Raw genomic sequence first — 27,725 nt, forward strand, 5'->3', positions numbered from 1 at the left:
AAATGAGCTCATCTCTCACAAATACAATACGATAATCATCAAAAAGCTCCAAAAAAAAAAATCTGCATTTTTATTCACCTTTTCTGCCTTTTGGGCTTCCTGCAATTTTGGGCTTGACTTGAATTGTGGTTAGTAATGATTTGAGAGTCTAGTTTTAGCATATTTGGAATCCATAGCTTTCCATAGTTAATCAATTTCGGGTCTCTCAAGCTTGTTCATAATATAATTGAGCTAATTATGTCAGCATATAAGTCCATATCTAGCCAATTGAGTGATTTTTTGCTCTTCTATGAGCTAGTTGAGGTGATGGTTGTGCTCCCAAGATGCAACTCAAGTGATATCTTGCTTGTGGATTCAATGTCTATAAGCTATGAATTATCACATACCTAGCATGGTCCAGATTGTTCAAGAATTGAGTTGTGAATGCAATAGGTAAGATAGGAAGATCCTATGTCAAGAATTGAGACTTTCAACCAAGATTCTATGTCATGCATAAATCAATATGTAGCATATGACTAGTTGAGGTGATGTTTTCTCATGGTGGATGGATCCGTATTGATGCTTGATATAGAACACAAGGTAGATTAATCTAGTAGCAATGAATGATGCTTTTGATAGAGTTGAGGTGAAGATTGCATATTTCAATTTATTGAAACTAGTTGAGGTGGATGGGCAAGATGCCATCATATAGTCTTAGGGCATCTAGACTTAGAGACCCTGATTGTAGGCATTGGGATCAAGGTGAGATCCCTACATAAGCCTTCCACTCCTAAATATATTATTGAACTATGAAGGCTTCCTCTTACTAAATGTTTTTGGATTCTTAAGTCTAGGCCACATGCTTGGCGATCTCCTCAGTCTTCCTCAAGTCCCACATCCATAGGTTAGTAATCAAACTCCTCACATCCTCCCTCTCACAGATTCAATGGATGTCTAGAATGTCCACGGACCTAGATAATTGGTAGGAAATCCAAACATTAAGAACTAGTACATGGAATGACAAAGCAGTCAAAACCATAATGATGGATGGCCACTCTTACATGCCACCAAATTGTTTATGAATAATCAATCCAATTGCTCTAGCACCTCTCACCCGTCTAAAAATAACCCTAAGAGAAGTACAACTTATTGGGGAACCTCATAAATGGTGTGTCCCTCCAAATATCCCTACCACTTGTAACCAAGCAAAATAGTTCCTATATACTTGTTCCCCTCATGTGCTTGTCTCAATTGCTTCTTCAAGCTCTCCAACGTCTTTACATTTTTTAGCTTACCTCAAACAATCTGTCATTGGGAGAGATTGTGTGCCAAAAAGAGGCCCTCACTTGAAGCCTAATGAGAGAAAGCATAGATATTGAGTATTACTAGCCTATAAATTAGACCACAATATCCAAGCCTACTCACGCAAGGCTCTCCCTAGACTTAAGGAACCATGGGTTATCATGCACGAAAGAAGGGAGCCATTAATAGAGGTACACACCCAACCACTATACCCTACTTTGCCAATCTAAGACTTTGAGCAAGTATGAGAATGCTTTTGAAGCATAGTCATGTCAATGTAATGCAATTGTCACTCCAAGCAAATAACCATTCTACTATGGGAAGAAAGGCTTAGTGTGTGAAACTAGCAATGTTTGATTCATGACAACCTAGACAATTCCTAACACTACTTGATGTATTCAAACCACTTAGATGAATCAAGCATTATATAATTTGGTACCACCTAGACTATCCCATAACACTACTTCATGCATTTAGACTATGTAGATGGACCTTACCTTGAGTGGAAGAGATAATTTCTAGATCACCTTTAGTGATTTCATAACCATTTTTGGAAATGCAAGAGTCTACATGAGCTATCTAGCAAGATTGTCTCTAGAATTTTTTTATTGTCTAATTGAAGGGTTCTCTAATCTTGAGAAAACAAGAGTGTATATAATATAGAACCATTAAATCAAACCTTGCAAAGGCTAGTTGGAGGAAACTATTATCAATTAATTCCTTGATTTCTTTGAGTGAACTGATGTACTTCACAAAATAGTCTCCAGTTCTACATAGAGTGTCCAAATTCAATATAATCTGATTCTCAACTATCTACATTGTCCCTAATATCATCTTGCATAATCAGGTCATCTAGATGGATTGATTTCAGAGGGGAAGAGATATATTCCAAATCACCTTGAGTGATTCCATGATCTCTTTTGGGACTATGAGGCAACTTGTGACCCATTTTATAAAATTATCTTTGGAATCCATAGCACTTTTTTGTTTTGAGCAATGTGATCAATCTTGATAAGAGCAATCATAGATAGTACAAATCTGTGACAATAAACTACAAAGCCAAAATAGGCCTAGCTAAGGAATGTTGATTTAGGGTTTCAAGAACGAACACACACACACACACACACACACACACACACACACACACACACACACACACACACACACACACACACACACACACACACACACACACACACACACACACACACACACACACACACACACACACACACACACACACACACACACACACACACACACACACACACACACACACACACACACACACACACACACACACACACACACACACACACACACACACACACACACACACACACACACACACACACACACACACACACACACACACACACACACACACACACACACACACACACACACACACACACACACATTAGAGAAGAAGAAGCTTGAGAGCAAACAAAAAAAAGTTTATTGAGAGTTATCGAAGTAGATGATTTACAACACTAATTTTACCCTAGAATGAATGGGCATATATGCGAAAAAACACCTCAACACTCCTAAGTGTATTCACAAACATTACTACCAAAATATGGTGACAAATTCCTCCTAGATTTGATGTTGGTTGACACTCATGTATAGGGAAGTACCAAGGCCAATGGACTATGATCAAAGGGAGTAAGCCCACAACTTTACAAAAATTCAAACTTCTCACCAAGCGAGGCCTTTGTGAAAAGATCTACAAGGTTGTCTAGTGTTGTCATATAGACCTAGGTCATCTAGGTGATCTCTCATATAGGGAGTCTCTCCCTAGAATAAAGATAATGCACCTCTATGTGCTTAGTGGAAGCATGGAACATTGGGCTCCATGCAACCACCAATGCACTTGAATTGTTGAAGAAGATGGTAGTGACAAATGACTATCTAACACCCAAATCAATGGAAAGGAATATAAACCATACTCAACCATAGCTATGAAAGCTACCCTATAGTACACTTCAATTAGAAGTGGGCCACATTGGACTTCTTCTTGCCCAACCACAATATGCATGAGTTGTTAAGCTTGAAGAGAACAAATGAAAGATACACAAATGTTGTAACAACCAATCTGATCAAAATCTAAAAAAGCATTTAAATTTGGTAGTAATGATCTCCCATTGGGATTAAAAAACCCCACAACATTGAGTATCTCTCAAACAGTGAAAGATATACTTCATTACATATCAATGCTTTCAAAAGAAGAATTCAACTCATAATTAAAATCAGAAATATGTGTCTCATTATGAGTAGTGGGTAAGTAATGTTGTTGATATTAAGCACAATGATTAGAGGGAGATATCCTTATGTATGATATGTAATATGGTCTCCATTGGACTATTTTGAAAACCACATGCACTCGAGTATGCATGTATTTTCTCATTCCAAACATGAGATGATTACTTCAAATCATACCATGCCTTCTCCAATCTACACAGTTTGTTTTTATTTCCCTTCTAAAAGGAACCATGAGGTTCAAATCCTAAAAATGAGCTAAAAGGGTATGGTTTATTGGCTAGAAATGAGGGCATTTCATGCCTATATGAAGGGTTGTTATGAGTTGTTAATACACAAATGTTATGAATTATTTTCATACTACAAGTGGGAGCAAATATCTCATCAAAGTTAATGCTTTGTTGATAAGCATAATGCTTTGCCACAAGTCTAGCCTCCTAGTGGTCAACACTACAATTTGGCTTACATTTCAAATTATAAACCTGCCTAGGGTTTCCAAGAGGAAAACCACACAAGGACCAAGTTCTATTATCCTCATCCTTAGATTATAGAGAAACCATCTAAACTTTTGAAATTTATGCTCGATTGTATGCCTCTTCAAGAGGAACAAGTTCATCTTCATAGCATATAATCAACACATGACAATCTAATGTATAAGATGCATTGAGAGCCATGTGCATCCAATTTACTATCATACAATATCTACACAAGCCATTTTTTCATAGTCCCAGACTTCTCAATCTCTACTCTCTCATCAAAAAGTGCATCATTCATATGGCAGCCTTATTGCACTTTCATATATATACATGAATAAAGAATATGGGCGGTCATTGTACACGGGCAGGAGAGCACACACAATGTAGGTGTTGTCAACAATGTTATGACAGCCTTATTGCACTTTCATATATATATGAATAAAGAATATGGGCAGTCACTATACATGGGCAGGCCCAAGGGCCGTTCACCCCAACAACCTCCCACTAAAAGGCCAATGGGCCAGGGAGTGGAAAAACAAAACAAAACAAAAGAGACAGGGTGAGGAATCATGACATCTCACCCAACGTCCAATCGGAAAGCAAGCTGTGCAATAAGTGTTGTGAATCTCTGAGTCCAAGACATCCAAGAGGCAAGTGATCCCGCAACTCCATACAACGGAGCAATCCACTACAACTCATGAGTGCAAGGCTGTACGTCATCATCATCAGAGTAGCACATAGCATCAACGTGGCACATATAAGACATCGGAGAGCATCCAAACTCTCTAGAGTCAATCACTGAAAGAGAGCCAGCATCCTAGACACAAGTTAGAAGGGGTCTCAAGATAGTATGCAGCCTTAACGAAGCGGAAGACTGACATACAGTTGTAGAATCAGCCCCATAAAGCTCACTGAATGCACATCAAGAGGCCTGAGAGGTGTCTATGTCTCATAAAAGATAGCATGATGACTATGTAGAACTTGTTGGACATCCAAATCCCAAAACTTGTAAGCCATAAAGTCACCATCTCCATAACCAAGGAGAAGACATCTATGTGACATAGGCTCATGTGGCATACTGACAATGGCCTAGCATCCAAATATCCTCAAGTGATCATAGGAGTGTCTCATACCACTCCATGCCTTATGCGGTGTAATACCATCCAAAGTCAAGCACGGCATCCTATTAACCAAGTACCGTCATAAGGGCCTCAGCCCAAAAGCCATAAGACAATCCAACTGTGGTAAGCATAGCAACAACCTTCGCCTATAAGGTCAGGCACATGCCATGAGAAATTCCATAATACTAGGGGCATAAGAAATCAATGTCATACTGCTGACAAGAGATCCATAAGCTGGGAGAGATAGCATGGCTCTCATAATCCATCTGTAAGCACTAGGCCTGCAACCATTAGAATCCATAAACCTGTCAAGCATAGTTGTGACATCCTCAATCCGTACCAAAGGGTAAGGCCAAACACGGTGGGTAGCATGATCCATGAAGGTTACAAAATGCGATGCTCCACCAAGTGACTGGGAAGGCATAGGTACATATACTGCAACATGGACAAGATCTAGAGGAGCATGCCTCACATGATTGCCACAAGCCAGAGAGGCTCTGCAAGGACCAAGTGTACAAGAAGGGCAAGCATCAAGTCCTGTAAGTGACATAGGAGGAAACAATGAGTTTGAACGAGACAAGATCTCCATCTCTCTATGGTGTATATGGCCTAGGCGATAATGCCATAACAATGCATGTGGTATCTGGATAACTGCAACCATAGAATCTCCCACATGAGAGACATGCACTGGGTAATGAGAACCAACTCTAGAACCTCTGGCCAAAACCAAGCAACCATGATAGATCTTCCATGACCTATTTTGAAGAGAAATAGTATATCCCGCATTATGCAACTGACTGATAGAAATCAAGCTCTTATTGAGCACGGGAACATGTAAAACATCCCTAAGCATAAGAGAAGTCTCATTAGGCAAAGCTAGGTGTATGTCCCCTATACCAAGAATAGCATAAGTCTGCTCAAGGCCCAAAGAAATGCATCCATCAAACTCCTTGTAATAAGTAGAGAACCATGCTCTATGTGGAGTAGCATGACAAGATGCCATAGAATCCAATAGCCAATCTGAGGCGTAGGCCATATCACTGAGCAAGAAAGTTGTAGGGAAACTAGATGACATGAGTACATGCTCAACTGCATCATCATGGGTAACAACATGTACCTCACCACTAGTAAGAGTGGTAACACTTGCTACATCTATTGTATCTCTGACTCTCTGCTCATGTTGAGTCCATCTCTGTCTTTGCTGCTCTCTAATCCGTCTAAAGCATTTTCTTTGAACATGCCCAAGCTTCCCACAATGGAAGCAAACAACATCTGAAGTAAAAGAACCTGTGTAGAAGACGACAAGGAATCCAAGTCATCATGAATAGGGCTATCCATAGCATCCACGGAGCTCAAGCAGTTGAGGGCTGTTCCAACATAGGGAACCTGCTCATAAAGACAATCATCTACTAGTACATCAGTGGTAGAAGCATGCTGCAAATGCTCATGAAACCTCAATGGATGGGAGGACATAAAGGCATCAATCAAGGATGCAAAAGCTTCCACATGAAGAAGAGTCGTAGCAAACTACATGACATAAACAACCACAATACGGTAAAGCATAAGACATATATCATAAGACCATGTGATATTCAGCCATGAAATTAGCCCATAACCATATGCATACACATAGCTGTATAGTACATCACGCCACCAAGGAACATTCAAGTCAAGTAAAGACCGACAAGTGGCAAAGCATCTTGCAAGAGTCAAGCTTCAAGTGAAGCCCAAACATCTATACAATAACATCCAAATAAGTGGCTTTGTAAGGTATACAACAGTAGACCATGTGCATAGACGGGTAAGTATACATAGCATCTGCTCTCTGACATAGACGGGCAACAATAGCCCAACTAGCATAGAAGCTAGATAACAAAGAAGCAAGACGACCATAACTGTAAATCCCAAGCACTATCCAAGTCCACTGATTAGTAAGTATCCCGCATATCAAATGCAAATGAGCAATCACAGCTCAATAGGCAACTACCAAAACAAGGGAGCAGTTCACTGCTCAATACTTGTAAGTGCATCCAAGTAATAGCCAAGATCCATAATCAGAGCATCAAATCCCATATAGCATCCAAGGTTGTAATGGAAAAAGCCAAGTTGTAACGGAAAAAGCCAAAACTGCTCAAGGGAATACTCAAATGAATGTCAAGACAAGCTCAAAACTGCCATCCACAGCCAAAGCATAAAGCATTCACCAAGACATCATGGCCCGTACTTGGTAGCCTGGGCATAAACCATTTCATATATGAAATGCCAGCTACAAAGAAGTAATAATCAAACCCAAATCGATCTCTAATCTTAGCTCAAAATCATTCTAAGCATAAACAAGACATGTGGCATAGGCCAAATACATCATGACATCATACTGAGTAGCCGGGAGCACCCCGTGACCAATAGGCATAACCCAACTGCAGCATAAATGGCTTCAGCCCTGAAGTTTCTAGCAGCAAATAACAGTCCAAAACTAAGCAAATCAATGCTCAATCCAATCTCAAATCCATAGGCAAACCATAGGCATACATTCCCATATGTATAGGCACCAACCAGGCATAATCGGGCATCAAATGCCAAGACCTGTAAGCATAAAATTGAAGTAACAAGTGGCTGCCCTGTTTTGGATAGATTTGGGACTGTTCAAAATAGTCAATGGCTGAGCTAAATCAGCTCCAAATGCATCTTATATAAGAGGCATAACATACACAAGTTGAAAGGTGAGAAGGATCGAAGCTTGCACACGAGCTATGGCGGGAGAGCAAGAGCAAGAAAGAGAGAGACAAGAAATGGGAACTCCAACATTCACAATGTGTGACCGGGCCTTCCTTTATTCAAACTGTCACTAAAAGAATAAAGAATAAAGTGACATGACGGGCGCCCGCCACCTGTAGTGTGCAGTGGCGGGTACTGTCAGTGTAGTAATACAAGGGGCGGCATGGCGGAGGCGCCTTTACCCCCAACAACCTCCCACTTAAAGGCGAATCTGCCCTAGTGAGAAAGAAAAGAAAAAGAAAAGATAGTACAAATTTACATAGGTACAAGGGATGAGGAAAGGCGACATCTCATCCAACGCCCATCAGGAAGGCAAAGCGCTCAGTAGTGAGGCTCTTCGTGAGCAGATCTGCAGGATTCTCGTCAATGGAGATCTTGACAAGGTCAACAGACCTGTCCTCCACGACACCATGTATGAAGTGATACCTCACCTCAATGTGTTTCGTCTTCGCATGGAAGACCGAATTCTTAGCCAACGGAATGGCACTCATAGAATCCGAATGCAGTGTAGGTATAGCATCAATCCCAAGGTCAGCAACTAGACGGCCTAACCATATGGCCTCCTTGCAAGCCTCAGTGGCTACAACATACTCGGCCTCAGTGGTAGACAAAGCCGTACACTTTTGAACCCTGGACATCCAAGAGACAGCCCCTCCAGCATAGGTGAATACATAGCCAGAAGTGGACTTCCTACTATCTGCATGTCCTGCATAATCGGAGTCAGTGTACCCCACGACCCCTGTATCCTGGCTGCCATAGCAAATACACATATCTGCTGTGCCCTTCAGGTACCTCATGATACCCTTCACGGCATCCCAATGTCTGCTGCCAGGTGTAGCCATATAGCATGCCACAACACCAACTGCATGCCCAATATCTAGACGAGTGGCTATCATGGCATACATCAAACTGCCCACGGCTGAAGCATAAGGGATCTTGGCCATCTCGGCCCTCTGCTCATCTGTCTGCGGACAATCGGCCTGTGATACCTTCACATAAGAAGGTAATGGACAGCCAATAGGCTTTACGTCCTGCATGCGGAAGTGCTCAAGGACTTTATGAATGTACTCCCGCTATGAGAGATACAAAAGCCCCTGATGCCTATCGCGCTTAATGCGTATCCCAAGTATATGTGAGGCCTGTCCCAAATCCTTCATCTCAAAGCTCTTCTTCAGCTGAGATTTAAGAGCATCTAGCTCATCATGAGCTTTCCCTGCTATGAGCATATCATCAACATAGAGTACCAAGATAAGCAAACTGCCATCACAGGCTTTCTTCGTGTAAAGACACGGATCCATAGCACTCCTGCTGTAGCCCTGTGACTGCATAAAGGCATCAAACTTATGATACCATTCCCTAGGTGCCTGCTTCAAGCCATACAAGCTCTTCTTCAACTTGCACACTAGGTGCTCCCTGCCAGGTTCTGCAAAGCCCTTAGGCTAATCCATATAGATCTCATCATGCAAGTCCCCACATCTGATATAGATCTAAGTCAAGCTGTGCAACCAAAGCCAAGACTAAGCGCAGGGTGGTCATCTTAACCACAGGAGAGAAGACCTCATCAAAGTCCACACCATGTTCCTGCTTAAAACCCTTTGCTACCAATCTAGCCTTGTATGCCGGCTTGGGGTGTCCAGGGGTACTTTTCAGCTTGTACACCCACTTGCATGGCAAAGCCTTCTTGCCCTTAGGCAAGGCAACCAAATCCGATGTCTCATACTTATGCAGGGAGTCTATCTCAGACTGCATAGCCCTCTCCCAGGAGTGACTGTCACCCCTGTGCATAGCCTCATCATAAGTGAAAGGCTCTCCTGCATCTGTAACCAAAACATAATGCATAGAGGGCTGAAATCTGTCAGGTGGACGTCTGTCTCTAGCAGACCGTCTCACCGCAGGCTCTGCTGCTTGTCTAATTGCCTGTCCAACACCCTGGCCATGTGGAGGAACTGCTGCAGGCTGTACTACTGGCTGTGCTGGAGCTCTAGGCTCCTCCTAAAATATCACTCTGTGGATCTCAACCACCTTCTCAGGCTGCCTGTGCATCTTGTCTTCATGGAAGACAACATCATGGCAGCATACTATTTTCCGCGCCTGCGGATCCCATAGGCGATAGCCCATCTCTCCTGACTCACCATAGCCAAGGAATATGCATTTAATTCTCTTTGGATCCAATTTACTCCTCTTGTCCTTGGGCACATGGCAGAATGCCTCACATCCAAAGACACGGAGATGCGCATAAGAGGGTGGCTTACCAGCCCAAACTTCCTCTGAAACCTGGAAATCCAATCCACTGGAAGGCGATCGGTTTATGACATGCACTGCCGTACTAACTGCCTCACCCCAAAAACTCTAGGGTAGGCCTACATGGCTAAGCATAGAGCGCACACGCTCCTGAATAGTCCTGTTCATGCGCTCAGCCAAACCATTCTGGGGTGGGGTGTAAGGGGTAGTCAACTGACGCTTAATACCCCTGTCATCACAAAACTGCTCAAAAGCACGTGAGCCATATTCTCCCCCATTGTCAGTCCTAAGGCATTTCAGCCTATACCCAGTCTGGTTCTCAACAAGAGCAAGCCAATGCTGAAAGACTGCCAAGACATCGGACTTTTGCTTTATGGGATAAGCCCACACTTTCCTAGAAAAATCATCAATGAAGGTAACAAAGTACTTCGCGCCACCCATAGACATGCAAGGCATAGGCCCACAAACATCGGAATGCACTAATGCCAAGGGCTCACTCATGCGTGGCCTCCCCGATTTCTTATGTGTAGACCTATTCTGCTTACCATAAAGACAATGATCACACGAGTCAAAACGTGCATAGTCCAAAGACGGAAGATACTGCAAACCAGATAACATTTTCATTCCCTTCAAAGACATATGCCCCAAATGGGCATGCCAAAGTGATACATCTGGGATAGAGCCCACTGCCAAAACATGGTCTACAGAAGACCCAGATACAACAAGAGGATAGAGGCTGCCAGCCTTGGCGCCTCTAGCAAGCACAAGTCTGCCTTTGGTAATTTTCCAGGCAGAATGCCCAAAACAGACATGAAACCCTGCATCATCCAACTGTCCTGCAAACATAAGACTGCGCGTAAGCGCAGGTACATGACGTACATCCCTGAGCAAAAAGGAATTGCCAGTGGAAAACTGCAACTGAATATCTCCATAGCCCACAATATCAAGAGACCTGTCATCTCCAAGTCTGACTGATCCAGATACAGTACGGTAAGAGTGAAACCACTCACGGTAAGGCGTCACATGGAAGGACGCACCTGAATCCAATAACCAGCACTGTGCATACATACTAGATGTCTCAGTCAAGTGTGAAGCATCAGAAGAACTAGCTGCAAGTATAAACTCATCACCACCATCGGACTCCTCAGTCTGTATGACATTAATTTCCTCAATCTTGACGCTGGACTTCGCAGGTACTATGCTGCGATCAGAGGACTTCTCCTGCACTTTATCTTTCCCCTTATCCTTGCGCTTCTCATTGTGCAACGCATGACACTGTGGTCTAATATGGCCCTTTTTCCCACAATGATGACAAGTGACATTTGCATTGCACCCACGCGACTTACTACGAGACTTGCCACGAGATTTAGACCGACCCTTCTGTGAGTCACGGCCTCGGCCATTACCACGGTCATACCTGTCATTCCTGCCTCTAACTGTCAAAGCATGACTACCACGAGAGGCATCCAAGTTTTTGCGATTCACCTCTTCCTGAAGAAGAGCACTCTCAACATCTGCCAATTTTAGAGTAGCACTAGAGGCACAAAGAGCAGTGCGGAATACATCCCATGACTCATTCAGAGTCCCAAGCAAGAAAAGAGGAGTTACTTCCTCTCCAAAGGTGATATCCTGTGAAGTCAGGTTCTTCAGTATAGCATGGAACTGGCTCAAGTGAGCAGGCATAGTCGCATTATCCTTCATGCGCAGATCCATAAGCTGCTTCAACTAGTACATCTGACTCGCCGGACTTTTCTTATCATAAAGATTCTTGATCTTATTCCATAGATCCCATGCACTCTGTGCTTCCTCAAATACATTACAATGTACCTGTTCAGTGAGAGACAATACAATCGTGGACTTGCATAGCTCATCAAGTTCAAGCCAGTCGTCATTGTCCATAGTTTCAGGCTGCTCCCCACTCAACCGAAGTGGCTTAATCTGAGATTTTTGCACCAAAACCTGCCATATTTGACTCTTCCAGTAAGAGTAGTTGGTACCATCCAACTTTGTAATGTTAAAGATGGCACTATCATGCGAAGATGACGCCATTATGCAGGCTGGAAATGCCCAAACAGTCCAAAATTGCTTGCTGTTTTACTGCAGAAACTGCCCAAAAATGACCAAAACGGGGTCCAAAGGGCGAGCAAAGTGTGGCAAAAGTTACTGCCCACTTAGTACTAGGTGCGGTACACCAAATCAGGATATTTCAGCATGAAAAGTACACCTCAGTCCACCAATACTGCTTGCTGTAATAAATTGTAGGTATGCAGTCTAGAGAGCAAACTGTCCCAAAATAGGATCCAATGTCAAGCAAACAATGCTAGGTCCAAAGCCGGCATGAAACGGACATAAGCAAGGCCAATGACAGTGAAAAGAACATGAGCTCAACACCGAAGCATGTCAAAATAACATCTGCCAAAGGCACACCCCCAGACACTCTAGGCAAAGTGTTCCTGTAACTGCCAAAACCTGACACAAATAGGTGTCTGCTCAAAGAGAAAGATCCAAATATGAGACTCAGCTCATAAGCATCCTGTGAACCAAGAGTACATCAATGCATATCCATAAAGATCGGAGTATGATCCCAAAGTCTCAATGCGTATGTAGCTGCTCAAGACATAAACTGCTCCAAATACATGTAAGTGCTCCAATAGCATGCAACTGTCAAAGGTCAAGCAAGCATGTAAAATGCTCCCACTGGCACAAAAGGCGTACAAAGCGAGCTCAGAAGCTCAAACAACCCAAGAGAAAGCACCAGTGATAAGTGACCCTGTCAATGCATCAAGCGCATCCAAGAGAGCATGACATACATGAAGCACCGGTCGTATTAACCATGAAGCAATACATAAGCCCAAATAAGCTCTCGGTCAACTCAATGACATCCAAATGGCAACCAAGATCAGTGATCAAGTAAGCCGGGAATGCTCAAATACATCCAAATCCAAGCTCCAAATGTCGGTATGGCATACACGAACCAAATAGCATATGTCACGAACCAAAGCATGTAATGAAAAAGCCTAACTGTCAAGCAGAGACATGAAGCATAGGTGGTCCACGAGCATGCCAAGTCGGTCCAAATGCCAGTGAAGACGGAGCTAATGCGAAGCTCAAAAGCATCCCATAATCTCATACATATGCTCCAAGTCGTCCCCAAATGTCAGAGACATCATGCCAAAGCTCAAAGCATACATCCAGTATCGGTAGGTAAGTGCCAAAGCATGTAAAGTACCTTCAGCCCACTGTTATTCCAGCATGTATTTACTGTTCTAAATAGTAGATTTCAGCCCCCTGTTCAAGCCAAAATCGCTCCAAGTCGTCCCCAAATGTTAGAGACATCATGCCAAAGCTCAAAGCATACATTCGGTGTCGGTAGGTAAGTGCCAAAGCATGTAAAGTACCTTCAGCCCACTGTTATTCCAACATGTATTTACTATTCTAAATAGTAGATTTCAGCCCCGAATTCAAGCCAAAATCATGGTCAAACCAAATGCATACATCCCCAATACATTCGGGTAGGAAGTAGACCGCATACGGGCATCAAATAGCTCCAATGGAATGAGGCATAAGCAACAAATATCAGTGTCAGGGGTGTTGCCCTGTTTCCAGCACTGTTATGCAGTGAATGACAGTTTCAAAACTGAGAATGATCAGCTCCCAACCTCAATGTCAAGCCAAAGCATCAAAATGACATCCAAAAATGGCTCATGCCCTCCAAATAGGCCAATGATGAGTGCTCCATGAGCAACAAAGCATTCAGTTGTAACATGTGGAGGTCAAAGTCTGAAAATGGGTGCTATATTCAGCGTGTTGAGGCCTGGAGTGCTGCTTTAATCACGTGGCTGAATGTTGAGTGTGGGGGGGGCTCAATGATGGCCCAAGGTAGGCACATACCAAGCCATGAAGGCCCAATGCAAAGGGGAGGGAAGATATGAGCTATGGAGCTCAAGAAGAGTGGCTGCCCTTTGTTCCTGCCCTATTTCAAACTGAGGATACACTCAAATGCCTGCAAATGCTGAAGCAATACCTCAAGGGCAAGGCCTTGATGAAGCTCAAGAAGGCCGGGATGGAGCTCGGGAAGCCGAGGAGAGTCGTGAGCTCAAGAGGTCGGCTATGGCTGCCGGGATGGAGACCCAATGCGTGAAGTGAGTCGATGCGAAGGTTGGGAAGCACCGAGTCGAGCTCGAACAAGAGAATGCCAAGCTCTGATACCAGTTGAAAGGTGAGAAGGATCGAAGCTTGCACGCGAGCTATGGCGGGAGAGCAAGAGCAAGAAAGAGAGAGACAAGAAATGGGAACTCCAACAGTCACAATGTGTGACCGGGCCTTCCTTTATTCAAACTGTCACTAAAAGAATAAAGAATAAAGTGACGTGACGGGCACCCGCCACCTGCAGTGTGCAGTGGCGGGTACTGTCAGTGTAGTAATACACGGGGCGGCACGGCGGAGGCGCCTTTACCCCCAACACAAGTGATCCGATATCAATAGACATCAGTAGAAGCATCACATAAGCCATGGCCATATAAATACATGCTGCCTCAGACCTGAAATCTATTGCAGAATATTTTATCATTAGAACTTGGAAAATTTGACATCACCATCGTGTCTGGAGCATGCCAAAACCCCAACTTAGACTCTTACCTTGCCTGGATCGAGTTCCGAATGCCCGAGATATGACAAAAAGAGTGATTTTTGAGCCATTTTTGCAAATAGGCGCAAATAGGATGTGAGCATGCTACTGTACTTGAGGGGCCAAATCAGGGTGGGTAGGGGATAAGCAAGAGCCCAATGAAGGCCTACAATAGGACTACACAAGCCTAGGGCAAGTCCAAGCAAGAGGTGAAGAGAACAAGCTTCAATGATGGAAGCTATGGCTGCCTCTTCATGAAACCCTGTTGTCCCTGTCAAAGAATGGCTGAGAACTGAGTGAGAAGCAAGCTCTCATACCTCATGTAGATGTCAGGAAGAGCTCTCAAGGGAGTGGCTCTGATATCAGTTGAAAAGGATGCAGGAGACGTGGGAGAGAAGAGCACACACAATGTAGGTGCTGTCAACAATGTTATGACAGCCTTATTGCACGTTCATATATATATATGAATAAAGAATATGGGCGGTCACTATACATAGGCAGGCCCAAGGGCCTTTTACCGCAACAAGAGAGAGAGAGAGAGAGAGAGAGAGAGAGAGAGAGAGAGAGAGAGAGAGAGAGAGAGAGAGAGAGAGAGAGAGAGAGAGAGAGAGAGAGAGAGAGAGAGAGAGACTCTCTAAAGGATCTCATTCTCTTCCCCTCCTTAGAGGGCGACCACACATGTTGCTCTTCTCCCCATCTCCCCACGAGTTTAACCCCATCTCCCCATGAGTTTAACCCCTATATCCTCGTGAGTTTAACACCCATCGCAATCAGGAAGAGTCACCTTGGTACACTATCTCTCTGACAAGACACACACACACACACACACACAGACTCATAAGCCGAAAGTATGGCCCCCAAATGGAGGGAGACATGTACCAACGGTAATCTTGCATCCAACAGTGGAGCCACCAGCTAGGATGTCAGTGCTAATACAATTACAATGTCAGGTATGGATAATTCATATCCGAATATCCATATACTATTTGCCATCTTCTCTATTCGTGAGTCATAGGCTATAACGCTTCAACATGCGCATGAATTCGTGTAAAGGGCTAGCTTGAATTTATTCCTATTGTTATGATTTTGGCATTTTGATTGTTCCTTTTAACCTAACTTAGTTGCATACTGCTTATTTGTTGATAGAGCAACTAAAGGAAGAATCAGTCAAGGGTTATGAATGGCATAGTTGAAAAAGAACGACATTAAAAGATTGTGCATACAAGTGCTAGGTTAAAGCTTAGTCAAGGGTTACAAATAACATAATTGCTGAAAGAATATAACATTAAGAATCACAAATAGAAAATCCTAATTTAAAGTTTGGATACTTCAAAAGTACTTAGCCCAAGAGCCCAAATATTAAGAAAACCTAGATTCTAGCTCCATGCAAGGCTTGTCGGAGTCTAGTTACTTGGGATCACCTCGCACTTATCTTATCAAGTATTTACACATTAGGCCTAAAACATATTTGGTATATGAGAACAATTTCCTACTTGCTTCATGGCTTGGCTAAGAGCTAGTATAAGAAATTAATCATAAGGATTAAAGCTAACATGTTTTGAGATCCGTCTGATAACTATGACTTCCACCAATCCAATTTAGGGTTGGATTATTGATCAATGTAAGTGACCTATGGAACTTATGTCTTGAACAGTGTTAAAACCTCTAACAAATGCCTTAGCCAAAAGAAGGGTGTGTTAAGTAAATTTTACATGGAATCGCTTAGATCCCAAGGGGGAGAACAAATACACGATGGAAAGGTTATCACGACTATTTTTGCAATGTTTGGAAAAGGATACCATTGTTTTATTGATTGATCAAATAACATGCTTAATGTTTTTTGCATTAAACTGATTGTTGGGATGTGATTTGGATGATTATTCCAAGTGCTTGTGTTTGATGATAAATGCATGGTAGGGGGTCAGTGATGATAAGTTGCCATGGGAAAATAAAGGAATGTTTTCTTGGAAGATGATATTAGGCTGATTGCCTTGGTTGTGCTTGATTCTTAATTGGATTAATTAAGGATATTTTGAACGGGTGGATCATCTCCAAGGTCATGCTGCATTTCAACTCGAGAGGGCACTGCTCAATTCATGGGCCGAAGGTCGAATGGTGAAAAGGCCAACCACAAAAGTTGTGTCTCACTCCTAGGTCACTTGGGATCAGTGGAGCTCTGAGCACCCCTTGCCTAGTCCGGAATGGAGTTGTAGACTGCTATGAGCCCAGCTTCGAGGGCATTGGAAGATCCTATTCTAGATACTGGATGGAAATTATGGTGCCATGTGATTTGGACCGGGTACTTCTGTTGGACAGAAGGGATATAAAATTTCTCATCTATGGGCAAGAGGAGACAAAGATGAACCAGAAGATAATTTAAGAAACTTGTTTGTCAAAAGTACTACTTGCTTTGTTTTTATATTCATGCCACAAATTACACGAACTAACCATGTTCTCTAAAAGGTCTAATTAAGGAAGCTAACTTTGAATGTCACACATAAATGTGATAGGACCTAATTTGATAACTAAAGAACACCTATTGAGGGAAGCGGGTGGGTGAAACTCCCGGCAAGTCCATCCTACGGCATGGTGGTCCCCAAAGAACTAGGAGGCTTCTCACAAGGTTTTACCATTGTTGTGACCTTTAAGTATCGTGAGGTTAGAACCCGATTCATGGTGTTTTAGGGGACCATAATGGAACTATGCCCCCTACGAGCAGAGAGGTTGAGCAGCGCATCCCTCTTGTTTCCCATTCTCTTTGAACCAAGTGCGACATGGATCTCCTTCGGCTCGAGTATCTCTGCATAAAGTAGGATGTCCACGACCTGACACTAAAATGCTATCAAGAGACCCTGATTACTAGGAACCCAGAATTTCAGGTCAATCCTAGTGGATTTGACCACGAACGTTCTGTTGCGAGGCAAACTCGGGAAACCCTAGGCGACAAACCCTGTGACATTCCATGGGAGTGCCGGGTGACATTGCCTAGACTCGTCTGGACCACTAACAACATGCCTTGACAACCAATAGGTGGGCACGTTACATCTTTGGTTTTAAAAAATCTAGAGAGCCACATTCATCCATATGTTCACTCTCTAATTACTTACATGAGTAAGTGGCAAATGCTGTGCAATCAAGGCATGAGCCTTTACATCTCTCCCATCCTAGTGAATCTATTCAACAATAGGTGATGGTTCTCTAGGATTATTGCAATGGAATTGGAACCTACCACATTCTAAGCATCACTTGTTTCTAATGCACTTGTAGCTTCCACTTACACAATAGGATGTATGTCAATTCCCTACAAACAATGTTTTAGAATCCTTTTGCAATTAATACACTATTCATCATATAAGCCCACCATAGATAATTGGTTCCATCCAACTTTTTCTCAAACCTGAATATACAAAATATATTATTGTTGCAAGCCATGGCAATTGACTCCACTCTATGAAAAAGTTGTGTATATTGTAATGTGCATGCCTATCAATTGTCCAAGCATGTTTTAGCGATCCATCGAGAAACAAATCTAAGTGTCGCTGCCTGGCACTCCCATGGAATGTTCCCGGGTTTGTCACCTAGGGTTTCCCAAGTCCGCCTCGCAACAGAACGTTCGCGGCTGAACCCATTAGGGTCGACCTAAAATTTGGGTTCCTAAGGTCAAGATCTCCTGACAACATTCTAGCATCGAGTTTTGAACATCCTACTTTACGCAAAGATATCCAATCCAAAGCAGATCCATACCACACTTGGTTCAAAGAGAATGGGAAATGAGAGGGATGCACCACTCAACCTCTCTACTCGTAGGGCATAGTCCCATTTCAGTCCCCTAAAACTACATGAATCAGATTCTAACTTATCAATACTTAAAGGTTGAATGACGGTAAAACATTGTGAGAATCCTCCTAGTTCTCTGGGACCACCTTGCCATAGGATGGACATGTCGGGAGTTTTGCCCACCCGCTTCCCTCAGTAGGCGTTCTTTAGTTATCTAATTAGGTCCTATCACATTTATGTGTGACATTTAAAATTAGCTTCATTAATTAAGCCTTCTAGAGAATAGGATTTATTTGTGTAATTTATGCATAAACACAAATACAAAGCAAGAAATCCTTTGACAAACAAGTTCAAACAAATTCCTTAACTTATCTTCACGTTAATATTTGTCTCCTGCCCATACATGAGAAATTATATATCCGTTCTTTCCAACATAAGTACCCAGTCCAAATCATATGGCACCATAGTTTCCATCCAGTATCTAGAATAGGATCTTCCAATGCCCTAGACGTTGGGTTCACAGCAGTCTACAACTCTGTTCCGAACTAGACAAGGGGTGTCCAGAGCTCTACTAACCCCAAGCGACCTAGGAGTGAGACACAACTTCCGTGGTTGGCCTTTTCACCACTCGACCTTCAGCCCATGAATTGAGCAGTGCCCTCTTGGGTTGAAACATGGCGTGAACTTGGAGATGATCCACCCGTGCAAAATATCATTCCTTAATTAATCCAATTAAGAATCAAGCATAATCAAGGCAATCAACCTAATATCATCTTCCAAGAAAACATTCCTTTGTTCCCCATGGAAACTTATCATCACTGACCCCTGCCATGCATTTACCATCAAACACAAGCACTTGGGATAATCATCCAAATCACATCCCAACAATCAATTTAATGCAAAAGCATTTAGGACATTATTTGTTTAGTCAACAAAAAACAATGGTATCCCTTTTCCAAACATTGTAGGAATAGTCTCGATAACCTTTCCATCGCGCATTTGCTCTCCCCCTTGGGATCAGGAGGGGTTCTATGTAAAATTTACTTAACACGCCCTTCTTTTGACTAAGGTTTCAAACATTGTACAATATATAAGTTCTATTAATCACTTATATTGATCGATAACCCAGCCTTCTTTCCAAAGAGTAGTGGTCTTTACTTTGACTCGGCCTTCTCAATCCCTTGAGCTCTCTACTTGCTTTTGGGGGCTAGAGTTGTATTCGGATTTATCCCAATCTCCAAATTGGATTGATAAACATAGTGGTTGTTAGACGAATCCCAGGTATTCTTAGTCTTAATCCTTATGATTAATTTCTTGTACTAGCTCTTAGCCAACCCATGAAGCAAACATGAAATTGTTCTCATATATCAAACATGTTATAGGCCTAATGTGTAAATACTTGATAAGATAGGTGTGAGGTGATCCCAAGTAACTAGACTTTGACAAGCCTTGCATTAAGCTAAAATCTAGGTTTTCTTAATATTTGGGCTCTTGGGCTAAGTACTTTTGAAGTATCCAAACTTTAAATTAAGACTTTCTATTCGTGATTCTTAATGTTATATTCTTTTGGCAGTTATGTTATTTGTAACCCTTGACTAAGCTTTAACCTAGCACTTGTATGCACAATCTTTTAATGTCATTCTTTTAGGACTATGCCATTCATAACCCTTAACTAATTCTTCCTTGTAGTTGCTCTATCAGCAAACAAGTCATATGCAACTACGTTAGGTTAAAAGGAACAATCAAAATGCCAAAAGCATAACAATGATCACGAATAGAGAAGATGGCAAATAGTACTTGGATACTTGGATATGAATCATTCATACCTGACGTTGTAATTGTATTAACAATAACGTCATGGCCGGTAGTTCCGCAATTGGATGCAAGATTAGCATTGGTACATGTCGCCCTCCGTTTGGGGGTCATACTTTTGGCTTATGAATCTCTCTTTCCCTCTTTGTCTCTCGTCGGAGAGATAGTGTGACGAGGTGACTCTTCTCAATTGCGATGGGGGTTCAACTCACGGGGAGATGGGGAGAAGAGCAACACATGTGGTCACCCTCTAAGGAGGGGAAGAGAAGGAGACCCTTTCACAAGGCTCTCTCTCTCTCTCTCTCTCTCTCTCTCTCTCTCTCTCTCTCTCTCTCTCTCTCTCTCTCTCTCTCTCTCTCTCTCTCTCTCTCTCTCTCTCTTCTTCTTCTTCTTCTCTCTATCTTCTCACCTGTGTGTGTGTGTGTGTGTGTGTGTGTGTGTGTGTGTGTGTGTGTGTGTGTGTGTGTGTGTGTGTGTGTGTGTGTGTGTGTGTGTGTGTGTGTGTGTGTGTGTGTGTGTGTGTGTGTGTGTGTGTGTGTGTGTGTGTGTGTGTGTGTGTGTGTGTGTGTGTGTGTGTGTGTGTGTGTGTGTGTGTGTGTGTGTGTGTGTGTGCGCGCGCGCGCGTGCATGTCCGTGTAGCAGTGGGTCGAGGCCTTCTATCCCCCTTGCGATGAGGGGGGTTTTATAATGGGAGGGAGGTTTATTTTTGGAGGGGGGAAAAGACGTGATATGGTGGCCCTTCCCTCCACCTGGGTGGCCAGATTTTGCCTTGCCTCCATGCAGCCTACCCCTTCTCCTCGTCATCAGCTTCCTCATCATATACACAACGTCACCCTCTTCCTTCCTCCCCCTGACGTCATTGTTGTCCTCCTACTTCTGCCCGTCATCTTTCACTCCCCCCCCCCACCACCTATCGGTGACAACAAGGGGGGAAAGTTTAAAATATTTGAAATATTTTAATTCATTTTTTGGGGGGTGGTTCCCATGCGGGGTTATGTGGGGGTGTTACATGTATAGAGAAAGATTTGCACAAAGCAACCTTTTCTATATAGTGCACCATAGACTAGATTACAAAAGCTTATCTATAGTATCACTTTTTCAAAAAAGTTTCCAAAATGGTAAAATAGCCTACACATTATGGATAGTAGTGCAAACATAGCTCGAAATAAACCCAAATCAAAAATTGATGATGCCAAACCCTATTGGCTTGTTCGTAGTATTAGTCAACATGTGAATGCTCATCAAATATCATCCCAATCATAGGGGATAAAGAGAAGGGTGTTGACTACTCTACTCAAGAGGTCAAAGCCCACTTTGACACCAAATATTGGATTTAGGGTTCTACATATGCACACACATAGCTTCGAGAAGAAGAAGCTTGAGAGCCCACAACATAAAGCTTATTGGGCAATATCAAAGACCAAGGTTACATAAGGGTGAATGGGCATGGTAATATTAGAGATAGTTTCCCAATCATGCTGACTAGTTCCATGATCATCTCAAGTGAATGGATCCATCTTTCCAAATTGTCTCTCATTTTCACATAAACTATCCAAATTTAATACAGTCTGATATAAAGCAATCTACGTAGGTGCTAATCCTACATTGCATATTCAAGTGATCTAGATGAATCATATCTAGAAGAGCACAAGTGATAGATTCCACATCACCTTTAGTAAATTTGTAATTGCTTTTGGGGCTATAATACAAATTTTTATCTATTTGATGACATTGTCTCTAAAATCTACACCACTTGACTGATTCTAGCACTAATTCATATTGTGAGTAGATGAGAATATAAATAGTATGAATCCATGACTCTAAATCATTAATGCTAAAATAGACCTAATAATAAGAAATAGCTTCCCGATCAAGTTGACTGCTTCTGTGATCACCTTGAGTGAACATGATGTGATTTTCAAAATATTCTCTAGAATTCAAATCATTAAATTGAATCTAGTGCCTTATAGACTAAAGTAGGCCAAGCTATGCCTAGCACTATTGAGTTGAAGGTAAGATATCCACATGAATCGTTGCCAAAGACTCCAAGCTACTAAACTTGACTAGAAAACTGATCACATTAATTGGGATAGTAGATCATCCCGACTACCCATTTCTACAATCATCTACATGCTATGTTGCACTTTCAACAAATAAAACTAGACCTACTCTCCTTTTGACACTTAAACAATTAGATCAAAGCCCAAAAGCTAATCTCACAATAGCCAAGAACTACAACATCATGTGAATTATTCATTATTGAATTAATCTCACCTTAAATTGATTTGAGCTAAAAATCTACTTGAACATTTTTAAAAATTAGATCACGAAAGGAACTTAAAATTATCAATTAAAAATATACTTTTAAGTAGTAGATATTCTATTGGGGGTAAAAGCGCCCATGGCTAACCATTGGTATAAGGCACATGTGCTTAACTGCTCATGTATTCATTACACTAATATTGCTCACACACCTATACACTACAAATGGCGAGCATCCATCACTATCACTTCATTCTTTATTCTTTCAATGACATTTGAATAAGGGAAGGCCAGTCACACATCGTGACTATTGGAGTTTCTACATACCATGTGTCTCTCTCTTGCTCTCTTGCTCCATCTGCCATAGCTCTTACTTTGCTCTTACTTCGTCTTGTACACTTCTACTCAAGCTCTAATGCAATGAGTCTTTTCTTTTTCCGACATGTTCTAGCTTGCTCCCCGCTTATTGAGCAACTTCCCAAGCTTAGCTAAGCCTTGTTGAGTGCTTATTGAGCTAAGAAGCCACCATTTTATCTATTTTGAATGGATATAGAGTATGCTATAGAAGTCGTGGTTGGACAACTATAGCAATTTGATAACACTATCGTATTTTGGCCATAATTTTCACATATGATAATAAATTTAGGCATTCTATAGCTAGAAATGTAGAGTACAATGAGAGCTATAGATTTGGGCACTTATATAGTCAATTCTATGTAGTTTTCTATTCTCTATTTCACATAGAATAGAAGAGACAGCAAACAATAAATTTGATAATATATGTTTCATGCTTCGGGGATGCTATATTGGTACTCAGATGGTATGATTATGCTTTTGGGACTAATTTGAGCTTGAAATAGCTCAAATTCCACTATTATTTCAATGCTATAATAATAGGGCAGCAAGTATTTATCAATGAAAAGCTTATGCCTAATGCTCATTGGTGCCTTATGGGATACTCAATGGATGTATTGATACTTTGACTATTATGTATACTTCTTAATATGCTATAGCATGCTTTTGAGCTGAGATTTGAGCTCTATTACATTGATCTTGGTTGTGGTTACATGCCTTGTTTACTTCAGTGGCTTATGCAATTTTACGGGCTCAAAGAATCTATTGGGTTTTATGCTCATGGCTTATGTTTCATAAATCTTAGATGCTCGGATGTCATGTACTTGATGTTTTGAGCTTCCATTGCTCAGTTGGCATTCAATTTTTTCCCAATGGGAGTTACTTGTGCTACTTTTGATATTACATAGAGCTTTGGATTCATACAGTTGAGCTTGAACTTACTTTTACCAAGACCTTCGGACACTTACTTCATGTACATGCTCTCTTGATATATATTGGATGTAATTACCCTACATTGGACTAGTTTGATCACTTACTTTGGACCTAGCACTTATGTCTATTAGTGTGTTATCAGTTATACTTATATTGGGTTATATATTGAGCTTTGCTCAATGGATTATGCATTTGGAATCTCTCCTCTCTTTACCCTAAGATCTTATATGTGTATGATGTCTATGCCTACCACATGTATGGTTAGTGAAATACTGTAGTTGTGACAACCTTCGGTACTACCGATTGTTCTTGATCTTTCTTTCTTCATTGCTCACACCTAGTTATTGGCATGTTGTTGTAGTCTACTTTAGCAACCTATCATTTTAGTTTTATGCATTCTATTCGAGGGAAGAAACTTGGATTTGTTAGTTATTTGATTGAAGTTTTTGTACTTCTCACTATTTTGGTAGTTTCTCTTGCTTAGCCCTTTGTTTTGGCTATGATTTTGGGGCCATTTGACTATCATTTATTGTAACATGTCATCCGAGCTTTTCTTGGTGGTACATTCTTAGTAGCCCATCAAGAGACGTCCTAGGAAGCATCATCTGGGATTTTGATAAACCCTCAAAGTTTGCTAACTAGGCTCGCTTGAGTCTACCCCGCAGTGGAAGTTCCGGCCCCTCCCACGAGGATCGACTTGAGTTTTTTTTTTTAAATCTATCACTAGCAACTAATTAGTATTAGTGGATTCTAAAGTGATGTGAATCAAGCTTTCTGGTTTCTAATGGTCCATCAGTGTGCTTTTTATTCCTTCTTAGGAAAGCTCTCCACTTACCGAGACCACCCAGCCATAGGTATAGATCTGTCGGGGGTCCATCCTCCCACTTCCCTTGAGAGAGTAGTTTTAGTTATCTAATATCCTACCACTTTAGGTTCAACATATAAAAATAGCTTCTTTAAATTTATCTCCCAATACAAATTCGTTACATACCCTTAATTCACGACACAAAAACAAAGTAAAGTAATTCCTTCTTAATAGTTCCTTTCAAAAAAATGACCTTTTACAAATATTTTCTTGTTCGAAGGTATTATTCTCTCCAAGTTATGTTCCCTAACTAGTATTGAAACTTCCAGACATAGTCTGGAAATCAAAGGGTAGTTGATAGTTTATAAGAGCTTAAGGAGTTTATGACCAGATCCCCCTGGTATCCTCACCTCCTCTTACTGACTAGAGCTCCCTACGACAAGACCTTTCGTGTCATGATTGGTCTTAACTCACTAATGCAAAACAAAACAAAAAAAAAACCTTGGAGTAGGTTTTATTCACATTGGCCTTGGGGAGAGTGCCATCAAAAACACTGCCTTAGTCAGTATTCTGTATTCACCAAAATACTACCTCAGTTGGCAATCTGTACTCAGTCATCTATATTTTAGCTTGATGATTTTAGGAAAGATCAATACCTAGCTTACAATCACTAACATCTTATTTCAAGTGCATTATACATAAACTTTTTAACAAGTTTATTTTCAAGATAATTCTTTTCTTTCCAAAAATAATAGCATTGAGACAAATCAGCATAAGTGGCAATATAACTTCGAGACAATTTAGCATAAGTGGCAAAATAACTTTGAGACAATTCAGCATAAGTGGCAATACCTTCTAATAATCTTCTTGGACATCCTCTTCCTTGGGGATTAGTTTGGACTGAATTTAAGTAAGAATTTCATACTTAAGGATAACTCCCTTGGAGTTTCATGGGTCTTTGCCTGCAATAAAAGAAAATCTTGGTTGGTTCAATTACAAACAATATCATTTGGCAATTGCATCTCAAGGTCTCTTATATACCGAGGATTATCCTCCGTTATTATCCATCAGAGATTTCATTTGATCAACATAAAAATCAAAAATATTAAATCTTTTAGGGACATAGCACCTTCCTTGTACTCGCTTAGGTTCATCTTGTACATGCCCTTACCCCTTGGAATGCACAGTTAACAATTCCTCAAAAATCAAAAATCTTATTTTATGCATGTAGCTTCTATTGTCTATTCATGGAATAAAGGCCTACTAGTTGTTTTTATTTAAGAAACATAGTACTTGAGGATCCATGACGGCGGGTGCTTGGTTGATGGTATTTGCAGCTTCATTTGTAATCCATGTACTTGCCATTCCATTTGTAGTAATTGTATCCGCCGCATTATTGGCAGCTCTTGCCTCTGCGACCTTCAACGCTTTCTTTTTCAGGGCCATGGTATTTAATCGTGAGATTGCAAAAAAAAAAGGGAAATTTGGTGAAGAAGCTTGGGGGTAATTAGATTGACCAAATTTTTTATTGATAGGTAGGGGGAGGAAAAGCAATCACCAAGAATTCCGAGAAATCAAGAAGAGTCTTGATTCCACAAGGGAATAGGATAGAAGGGATAAAGGAATTGAATTCGAGAGCTCGCAGAGTATCCTCCTTGTCTTCTTAATGAGAAATTCCCGTGCTCACACTTCTCTTTCCCCACTCCCTCTTGCTCTATACTCCTGAGATGGGCCTCTTTTCTCTTACTTCGACTACCCTCAACGGCTCTCCATGCCTTGTATTTATAGCTAAACTAGAGAAGAAGGGTTATGGCTTAGAAGAAGAGCTCTTTATGGAAGGGATCTTGGCACAATCAGCAATCTAAAGCTTCCAAGATGCAATCTAATGGTTCAGTTGCCTCCAAAAGGGGGGTAAAACCACAGGATACCTGCTAGGATACCTGGTCAAATTTCTTCCAAATCACTCCTTCTTTTTCTCCATGTTCAAAGTGTTGTTTGCTGCCTATAAACTACTACGATCGCAATGTGCATGACATTAGGAAAAAAATGAACTCACAAATGGGCCTTTTAGCACCCCCTCTCTCCTCCTTAAAACAAGGAAAAGAGGAGAGAAGAATAGTAGAATAATCCTCCTCTCTCTTCACTTTTGCAATCTCGTTTTGCCTTTTTTATATTATCTACAAATATATACTCAGATTCCTTTCTCCTCATTCAAGAAGTCTTTTTCAACCAAATTTTATATTCAAAAAAGAGTTAGTTATGGGAGTGTGGTGCTCCGTTTTCAATGCAAAATGATTAGTAGATACGAGGTAATTGATTTTTTAATCGAGAACAAGGAAAATGAAATTTTGGAAGTTCTTTTTAAGATATTTTGGGGATTTTTTATATTCTAGGTTTTGGTCAAAAAACAAACCAACTGGTCAAATTTTGTGTTTTTTGGAGATTTTTTTAAAGGTAAAATAGAAATATCTAAAATACAAAAAGTCTTAGATATCCCTACCCTCTAAGCTATTTTCCCCCATATCTTTACTCTCTTATGGCTCTATTGTGACCTCTTCTCTATGTTTATGCAACCTTCATTAACAGAGTGAATTACTTACACCCTCCTTTCCCTTGGCACCTTTGTGTGCCTCTCTGTGCATCTCCACTCTACCTCCTGTGACAACCAAGTAGGCTCCCCGTTTCTATTAATAGTAAAATGAATACAAGAAAGAAGGAGCTGCATATTGAGGTAAAGATTGAATATGCCCCATTATTCAAAAGAACCCAACGTACTAGTGTCAACCCTCAAGTTTTGCAGAGTTACAGGCAAATGGGATTGAAACATGTGGATTTGTGGGTTGATGGGGGAATCTACCCAATTGACCCCTTAAACAATAGACCTCCAACTTTCTCAGGAATCACAAATTTGCTGAAGTATGTGTGCGCGGGTGAAAATGGGTTACTCGGTTATACTAGGCGGCTCAATGATCAGGCGTTCAAAGTATTTACAACTTGCCAAG

The sequence above is a fragment of the Lygodium microphyllum genome, chromosome 9 (genome assembly GCF_053477565.2).
Source record: "Lygodium microphyllum isolate KBCC chromosome 9, Lygodium_microphyllum_v1.1.10, whole genome shotgun sequence".
NCBI lineage: Eukaryota > Viridiplantae > Streptophyta > Polypodiopsida > Schizaeales > Lygodiaceae > Lygodium > Lygodium microphyllum.